Source organism: Orbicella franksi, chromosome 3 (genome assembly GCF_964199315.1).
Source record: "Orbicella franksi chromosome 3, jaOrbFran1.1, whole genome shotgun sequence".
NCBI classification, from domain to species: Eukaryota; Metazoa; Cnidaria; class Anthozoa; order Scleractinia; family Merulinidae; genus Orbicella; species Orbicella franksi.
In genome coordinates, this window is record NC_138147.1 from 12,292,572 (window position 1) to 12,302,773 (window position 10,202).

Here is a 10,202-nt window from a genome sequence, read left to right on the forward strand (position 1 = left end):
TAAGGTACATTCATTACTTTGACTGACGAAATATGGAAACTTTTCGAAAAATTCTAAGCTTACCAGCGAGGCTGGAAGATACCCTACTCCGAGGCCGTTGATCACCTACTAAAATTTAGCCAAATTTGACGGGGAAAACCTCAAAAGTTGGGTCTAAATGAAGGCTAAAAAGCACATCACAGTAAATTTCATACCTTAATAAACCGTTCTATAAGTTCAAACCGGCGGGTATCTCATTGGATTGCACGCGAGAACAGATTAAAATCTGCCACAGTCAGTGTGTTTACATAGCTATCGCTCGTGTCAAAGCTCATTTGCATAACCCTAGCACCCGGTGAAAATACATCTTCCGTTCAGGTTCGTTTGTTGACCTTCTGAGTAGTGGCAAATAGCTTCCTTTAATACTTGTGTACACTCTAGATCCAGTTTTGAGGTGAAGGTTGCGTTAAAGTTGATCAATTCTCAAGACTTGCGAGACTCCCAAAGTAAATAATGGCGCCGGTCTGCAGAAATTAACCGTAGCCGTCGTCCTGACTCTTCAATAAGTTCTGCAACAGAGGTAGCACTAGGAGAAGAAAAAAATCGTAAGTTTTCATTGACCGTTTAATGGCAACTGAATCCTGCACTACTGCCAAGACTATTGGGAGCTTGAGGGCTATATGCCCGAGTTTGAAAAACAACAACAACGAACACTTACCGGTTGCATCGCTGGGAAATGAACCTGAATGAACACGACACGCTTGAATGGAACTATGTTTTGCGATGAATGATGGGCTTTACTTCTGTTTTATGCTTGATGCTTGTCTTCTAGTATCTTGCACAGCCCATAAAATAAACTTCAGGATCCGTTTATCGGGCCGGTTTTACAACGAAAGCTGCACCAGCTTCGTCAAAATGTCACACAAGTTGTAACGTGACCAATCACCCGGGAGGGGGGTACTCCTTTATATGGGCTATATAGGTATCTGCACGTGAGGCCCAAAGGGTAGGGTTTTTCAGCCGTTTGGGTCATAAATAGGGTATCGATTTTGGCCATTTTGGTTATAAATTGGGTATGGTTTTAGCCCTCTAGTCTTGAATTGGGTATGTTTCTAAGCAGAAGCTACTTTTTCATCATTATCAATAAGACCTTCAACAAAAGCCCTTCATAACGTATGTTTAGGGCAACTGTGTCAGCCGCAACGGTCATAAATAGGCTATCGAATTTTTGGTCAGGTCATAAATAGGGTAGCAAAAAACGCAGACTTTTGGTCATAAAGAGGGTCAGGGTTTTGGGAAATGGGCCGCACACCCCCACTCAACTTTTCTGGAAGTACCCCCCCCCCCCCGGGCCAATTACCAGGGGCCGAGGGCAAACCCCTACCCCGCGCGCACCGATCATTAGATTTGGCAAGATTTTCTCATTTCAATATGGATAGTGAAAAAGCCACCCATTAATTTTTTGGACTAGTGCAATCTTTTCAGTAACTCTACCCTTTGGGGCCTCACATGCAGATACCTATATAGCCCATATAAGGGAGTACCCCCCTCCCGGGTAATTGGTCACGTTACAACTTGTGTGACATTTTGACGAAGCTGGTGGACTAGTGCAATCTTTTCAGTATGACCGAACGACGACAATCATTGCACCTTTTCAATTTTTATCTACCTTTCCTCGGAAAAATATAAGGAGTTGTTAATACACGAGGGCGGAGGAAGCAGACATGGACCTAAAATTCACTTTTCCTTTCCCGTTATCAGCCGTTCGTTTTTCATAGAAAGCACAATGGAAGAAAATCAAAAGATGGCACCAAGAAACCTTCCAAAAACCGTCCATATCGAAGCGCGTGCAGATGTTGAGAGACCGATTTCTCACCTTGCTATACTCATAGGAAGTTTGGGAACTAAATCACTTGTTGTAAACACAAAATGGCCGTGGCATTTATCAATCCTTCCTTGGCTTCCCGAATCACCGTTTACTGTTCATACATGTAGGTGCGCCGAGAGTTGTCCAAAAGAGCGCTTCTACAAACCTTTCAAGAGGAGTCTACATGATCAAACCGGCTTCGAGGAAAACAATGGTCAGTTATACAAAGAACATCGAAGTATGTGACGGTCACGCTCGACACAGATGAGGAACGTACAACTCTACTTTATATACAAACCTACAGTTGGAAGGAAAAGCTGGCAGTTTTAATGCTACCTAGGTTTCAAGGATCCCTACAAAGGACCAAAACTTTAATCTTGAAGCCAGGTAAGAGATTTACGGGAATTTATCGGAGCACTTTACGAAGGCGAGTGTGTTAGTTACTCACTGGAATATTTTCAAAATTTCCTGAACTTTAAGCGGTCGTTAGTTTTGAAAACCTGGTGGGCAGACAAATTTTATTATTGTTTTAAATTAAGGGACTTTTATACTTTCTATTCATGTAGTTCAGCAGTTTCAAACAGGTGCCACATTTTTAAAACGTGCCTTCAAAGTAGAGCTATTTTCGCGTCTGGTTCAAAACTCGATTTAACGGGTAGAAAATCTTCTTTTAACCGTTGAAGGAACAACATTGAATTATAATTACAACATGGCTAAACAAACTGCTATGATATATCTATAGTTTAAAAAAAGAATTGGGACTTTTGAGCGAATATTATTTTTTTTAGAGCGCCGGCAATATGTGCTATTTTTCCAGTTTCGGCGGGCATGAAACTTGTGTCGAGCGGACCGAACTTCAATCAATCCTAGAAAACTTCAATTGGAATTTTTAATGAAATAAAACTCATTTTATTGATTGACTAGGTAATGTAAGGGCTTCGAAATCCAAGCTTATGAGAAAAATCGAATTTTCGAAGTAAAATCAGTGGTCGGTTCTTACAGAGACAGCCTCTTAAAGCTCTTGAGGATAGTCGACGGTTGATATTAGACGATCATAACGTTGGCAGCATTGATAAATCACCCGAGCAATTAGCTTAATCTGGTGTCTAGGCAGACAGTATAATGGCAATTACCTGCATTGGCTCTGCTTATTTGACACTTCTCTCACGTTCCAAATGCATAAAAGGGGTATTATGCAAGGGGTTTTTCAGATCTAGAGCCTTGGTTATCTCTCGGAGACATGGGTTTAAAGATTTGCTTCATTGCAGTTCTACCTTTTGGGGTTTGCGTCGTTTCTGAAGGTATGAAATTTTTCATATAGTCATGGACTCTAGACGTTCTCTGAAGGTTTTCTTTACATTGCCTTCTGCAGCTTTCTCAGTTACAATGGAGGGTCGGTAAAGTTAATTTCAGCGATCAGTATAACAAAACAACACCATATACATTTAACAGTTAATATAATACATCAACATGTACCTGGAAAAACGAGATTTAGTAGCTGATTAAGAAGATAGTTGTTCTAGCTGCCATTGGCATTTTTATTTGCAAGCCGTCGAAACTAGCATGCATTTTACTTGCCTTTTTGTGTTTACACATGCTCCAAAGGAAAATCAGTGATCTGGATAAGTTTGAGAAGTTTGCATCGAATCCAAAGCATATCAGCCGACTTTGAAAAGATTTCTATATATATTTATACTTCGAAATAAGATTTAACAAAACCTGCCTCTTCCTTGTTTTCTGTCTTTCTCTCTTTTTGCACAGAATGCGATTGAAGATGCAGAATTGTTCGGTAAGATGATAAAAGCTTTGATCATTACTCCTTATTACCTACCTGCAAACACTGCAAGGTGCTTTTTATAATACATGTTTGCTGTATCGAGATGCCCTTCATTCGATTATTCGTCAGACGATCAAGTAAGTGCTTAAAATATGACACACTAAAACATACTAAGAAATCACCCTGGGCTTTGTGAAAATTTTCCACCAGTTGGTATTGCGCTAGGGAGGAAAAGCCGGGTAAAGGGTTTTTCAGTTGACATAAAGTGAATTTTAATAATTCAAATGTTTTTGGTAGAATTCAAGACACTTTCGCCGTGATGTACTGGACCATCTTGGATTTGGTACACACACAATTACACTACGCCCGCTTTTTAGACACAGTCAGGTCGTAAACAATTGCCAAACTGAGCGTTTTTCGTCTTGTTTAATTTTCCAGATGAATTTGAGGATGCTTTAGACCCAATGGGTGAGATAAGTGGAGCTACGATCTTCTAATATGAAAGAAGTCAAGAATTCGAGAAACATTGTCACTAATCTTCGAGCCTCGATATTTATTCAATCATATTATTTAGATGTAAATGGCAAAACAAGGCATTTATTTGTCTGACTTTTCAGGAAAAACGATTAAGAGTACAATTTATACGTTAAAAAGAGTTAGGGAAATTATCTCAACGATCGAAACAAACAAGTGGCAGTCTTTTCCAAGGAGATAAAGAAAACATTTTATCTGTGTTTCTATCGAGCAAGAAACATTTGTAGATTAAAATCCCACGTACACGTTCTCCTCACATTTTTCTCGTGTTTTTGTAACTACTTTGTAGCATTTAAGAGTCACTGTCTGAGAAAACCGGGCAAAATCTGAAAAAGCTGAAAGATGGGGGTCGGCCAAATTATTCCATACTAACATCATAGATAAGTTAGGTTGACTTATGGATAAATATACTAAAGTTTGCTCTTCAAGCGTTTTGGTATAGGAGATATGAGATCCAATCTCCATCACCCCCTCAGGTCCTAGTTTTTCTGGTAAATATGACCCAAATTTGACATCCAGCAAAAACTGTAAAATTTAGCGAACGAAGTTCGTGTTTTCTATCTGATATAATTGGACATAGAACTTCTTGTAAAAAGCCAGAGATATGAGAAATAAGCACAAGTCAGTCTACACCATTTAGTTTTCGAATACCTATATGCGAATAAGCAACAAATGAGCCATTTTCAACTTCCCGCAGAACGCACAACTAAAACGTCAGCAATAATCGGATGCCAAAACCAAACACTTTTACCTTCCCTCTATCACAAACAGCAATAATCTTTTTGGGCTATTCAAACACCAAGATACTACATCACCTCCATTTCTCCTACCAGTCGATGTCATATACAGCACGACACGACGCAAGCAATGTGCTGTTTAAGCCGCTCCTGGATTTCGCATTGGGTTTGTCCAGTGTTAAATATATGCAGTTGACTAAAGTGGTCCAAAAAAAATTCAGAACCCCTCTTTGGCCAATCTAACAGAACGAGAATTTAAAAAGAAACATGAAGTAAACAGAACGACGCCATCTTGAGTTGGATTGCTCGCAAGGGACTGGGACCTACTTATTTATGCTTTGGGTAAGGAGGGACCTGTCGCCGTCGCATTGTTGCCAGAAACGCCTGTTTTGTCGCGATAAACAGCTCAAGGTCTAAAAAAAATAATAATATGAACGAATCACGTTTATAATAGAGCCAGCAGAACCGCGCAATATCGTGAATAAACAGCTTCATCTGATCTTTTTCCGAGCGCGCGGCTTTGATGTGCATTTCCACCGTCAAGGAATCACAGATGCTCTCGCCTCGATAAACTCGTACACTTCTTTCCACCTATCCAACTCCCGAGCTCTTCATAACTCGATAAAGCACGCTAAAGCATGAACAACTGAAATTGTAGATTTAATAACAGAAATAGCAATGCCTATATAAAAAAGAGTTTCCGTTTAGTAACTTCGAAAGAACTACCGTTATTTGATACTTGCACCACATAAGATTAGTAAAACAAATCTCTGTACAATGTGTAAGAAAACTGATTACAGTTATTACTCTCCTTGGTTAATCTCTCTACTCGATACGTTCCCCTCTGAATCACTAAGGAAAGCTGAAATATCGCTACCTTTACCGCAAAATGCAATCAGATTGGATGTATGAAATAAGTTGAAACAGTGTTATGGTATTGTTCTACCCATAAATTAAACTGCGTAAAACTAAAGATAACTAACGGAAAATGTGCGCTTGATATTTAGACGAGAGACTTTTCCGTGCAGATCCTCTTTGGGTTGGAATTTATTTTTTCCTACAGATAACTGCCTTTTCCAAAGTATCTCTGCTTTTACTTTTGGTCTCTCGTTTACTTATTTGAAGTTTGCTAGTTCTGTTGGTCTGTCAATGAACAAATGTCGGGAACCGAAATATTTACTTAGGAGCCCTCACCGAATACGTCATTTGCTTTTAATAAGAGCATTGAACTTGTCATCCCGGCTTGTCATGTACACCAGAGGGTCCTTAGGAGTACGCGCTCCTTGGTTATATATGCTGTTGATGGAACCTTAGGCAACAAATTAAACAAAAAATTAGTTTAGCTGTATTATCCCCGATATTTGTTTTGTTTTTGTTTTCTCTTGCTAATCCCAAGCAATTTTTTTTCCAGTAATCCGGTTTGCTATCTTTAGTTCTTTAGTGCCATAGGCAACGTCCTGTAAAAAATTTGCACTAGCAATAAAGTTGATGAAGTGAATTGTTTTCACTGGATCAAGGCGTGTTCGTTTTATGGGTGCGGACACCACTGGTCGTCCTGGTCCTTCTTCTGCAGCATGGCGACGGGCTTGATCGATCTACCATTTGCTAAGACCTGAAATCATCTCTCTGAGCTCCTTGTTTGGAAAATGTTTCGCAAACATTGATAGAATTTGCAATCGAATTTGTCGACTTTCCGCTTCGTGATACACCCCCAGCAAAATCGACAATTAGTCTGTAGTCACTTCTTCTTTGACAGCACATGCTCTGCTTTCGTTTCCTTTTTTGACAAGAGTTGTATCTAAAGAACGCCTCAGTGCTTCTAGTACTTTCTCTTCCTGATCTGGTGCAATGGTTGTTAACACCTCAGTGAGAACTTGACCCACTTTCTGCAGGTAGTAGGCCTTTTGTGTGCTTGATATACTTTCCCAATTCGAATTTAAAGTCGAAGCTATCGGATTAACTCTTCCATCTGATATATGTACCAATAGTAAATGGTTTGAACCCAGGAGTATCAGTGGTTCGTATAGTGTGATCGTCCGGGTGAGGGTAGTTCTGAAAAGAACTGTTGTTGGTGACTGACGTTTCGACAACCTGAGCGGAACTCATCTTCAGAGTCAAGTGAATAGTGTTTGTCAGTCGATGATGTTATAAGTCTGGTCCGTTAAACGTGATTGGTCAGTTTAGCCATGATGGTATTGGCTGAAAGACTCGTATAAAGTTTGTAACCAGTCATTGGTCGGTTTCGATCCGTCTATTGTGAGTCAAATAGGTCGGTTTGTCTATGGTCAAATTAAGTCGGTCTGTAAGAAGTGCGTTTGTCGGTTTCGTTTCCGTCATGGATAAATCGTTTGTAATGCGCAGGTAGCAGTTGACATCTTTTAAGAGGCGTTTGTTCTAGGTTAGTGTACCAGCTTTCCAGAGTCAGTCGTTGAAAATACTTTGTACTGTAGGTTAAACAATGATCAGAGTCCCAGTCATCAGTAATTGGAGAAAATGCTACCATTTTCGGGAAAACCTTTGCAACTACAAAGCATTTGATATCGGCTAAGCGTTGGGTCAAAATGTAGAAATTTTATCTCTTTTTTTTTTTTTTCCTCTGGCCGAGAAAAGCAAGACAGGGGGAACAAAAACAAAAACATTTTCAGCAACTTCTTACCCTTTTTCTACCCGCGAGAGGAGTGACCATTGATAGTGACCAAATTCCACGACTTTTTTATTAGGAAATAACGCGATGTAGTAAATTTTAGTCAGGTGGCTTGATATCTTAAAATGTGTAAATAAACGACGTTTTGGCAGGCTGCTGTACCCTACGCAAACCTTTGTTTGGTAAGCAAATACAGAAGGATTGGGAGCACTTTCTACCCCACCTCGCCTCGTCCCGCCCTTAGAGGCCGACAAACATTGTGGCGAAATCAGATTGATTGCGGTCTCCGCTTTGTTACTGTAATAAATGTGATAGGAGATGGATTGTTTCCGGGTCGAATAAATAAAGGAGTGCTGTCAAAGTTAATATATCTTCCAAAGGAACAGTAATCCTACTTTTAATTCAAAACACGCACCTTAAGCTCGTCCTCACATTTTGAGGTTGCATCCTCCACTTTTAATCTGCTTGAATGGCCTTTTCGACAAGTGTTACACAGGGCTGAAACAATATTTGATTTGCTAGTTTCAAAATACACAGGATGTTGATTTCAACTGAATGAAATGTTACATTGCAACAAAACAACCCATCTGTCAAATTAGCAGATATTTCCGAACAGATAAGAAACTACACGTAAGGTGAAAATATCTTGAAGTAACATATAAAGAGTATATTAATTACCAAAAATAGGTGAATTGCGAGGAAATAATTTAAATATTGGCTTATTGTACTTACCGGATCATATTGGAACTGAAACTTGAAACTCCTGATATGTTTCTTCCGACACCTGTTTGTTTACCCGAAGAGGATTTTCTAATTTTTTTCGCTTCACCTCTGTGAGATGGGTGAGAACAACTGGACTTTAACTTCTGGTAATGTGTTGTTAATTCGTGTCTGTGCTTTGGACATACGGTAATCCTTTCCCTGTCTTCCTCTGATAGTAAATGCAATCCGGCGCGATTGAGAATAACATCAGCCTCGTTAATCCGTGTCCCGAAGCCTCGACTTCCACTGACACCCAGATTAGTTAGATAATCTGTTAAATCCTTTCTGCACGATTTTAGAGGAATAACATGAAGTTCATTTGGCGCGTATGGTGTTGGACCGCACACACTGTCAACAGCTGAAAATGAGCAGCTCATTTTGCGTTGTACATCACGCTTCTGACTACAATGTATATATTGTCGCAAAAGACTGGAGCGAAGATCATATGTCACGTCATAAATGTAAATATGGTAAGAATAAAATTGTCATAAAATACTTTTGTACATGTATAAGCTCTAACGATATAAGATAATATGACGTTATTTTTCCGGATTTTTTCCCCTTTGTATTGAAAAGAAAAAAAAAAAGAGTTTCTACAGGTGAATTTGCAAACAAGACTTTAAACTGGGCTACGGTATTGTCACTCAAAATTACTATTGTGATTTTGGCTTTTATTTGATTTGTTGCAATCCCGTCTTTGACTATACAAGATTGCTTAACCTGGAAACTTCGCCTATTCAAAGCCCACAAAATGTAAATTAAATGCCAAAACGATTTTCCCTTAGGCCGTTTAAAATTAAGCAAGGAAAATCTTTGGTAACTCTCGGTCGTATCTTCATTTCCTAATAGTTCGTTAGACGTTGCCACTTACGGTATGAACCTAGACCAGCCTTGCTTCAATCAAAAAGCTTTCTCATGAAAGCAGCGTGGAACAATCACCCATCCCTCCTGTACCACCAGTCAACTAGTTCCCAGTCTGTCCCGAGTCAAAAAATTCAACATGGCGTCGTTGTGTTCATTTTCGTGTTTTCCTATTTTCTCTCCGTTAAATTCGAAAGAGAAGGGATTTGAAATTTTTTTTGTGGAACTAATTTGATGAACTGTATATACTCAACTTCGGACAAACCCAATGCGAAATCCAGGAGCGGCTTAAACAGCACATTGCTTGCGTCGTGTCGTGCTGTATATGACATCGACTGGTAGGAGAAATGGAGGTGATGTAGTATCTTGGTGTTTGAATAGCCCAAAAAGATTATTGCTGTTTGTGATAGAGGGAAGGTAAAAGTGTTTGGTTTTGGCATCCGATTATTGCTGACGTTTTAGTTGTGCGTTCTGCGGGAAGTTGAAAATGGCTCATTTGTTGCTTATTCGCATATAGGTATTCGAAAACTAAATGGTGTAGACTGACTTGTGCTTATTTCTCATATCTCTGGCTTTTTACAAGAAGTTCTATGTCCAATTATATCAGATAGAAAACACGAACTTCGTTCGCTAAATTTTACAGTTTTTGCTGGATGTCGAATTTGGGTCAAATTTACCAGAAGGCTAGGACCTGAGGGGGTGATGGAGATTGGATCTCATATCTCCTATACCAAAATACTTGAATAGCAAACTTTAGTATATTTATCCTTAAGTCAACCTAACCTATCTATGATGTTAGTATGGAATAATTTGGCCGACCCCAATCTTTGACCACCTGCCTGGTTTTCTCAGACAATAACTCTTAAGGATTTCCATGACAGTAGATTTGTCTTCATTGACTGCAGACAAAAAAATATTTAAAAAAGTATTAAGAACAAACGTTATCCTTCTAAAGCCAGTCAACCATGCACTGTCACAAGATGTTATGTTGTGGATTTTGTAGCCATAGTTTCATTCCCCCGTTTTTCAGATTTACAGGAT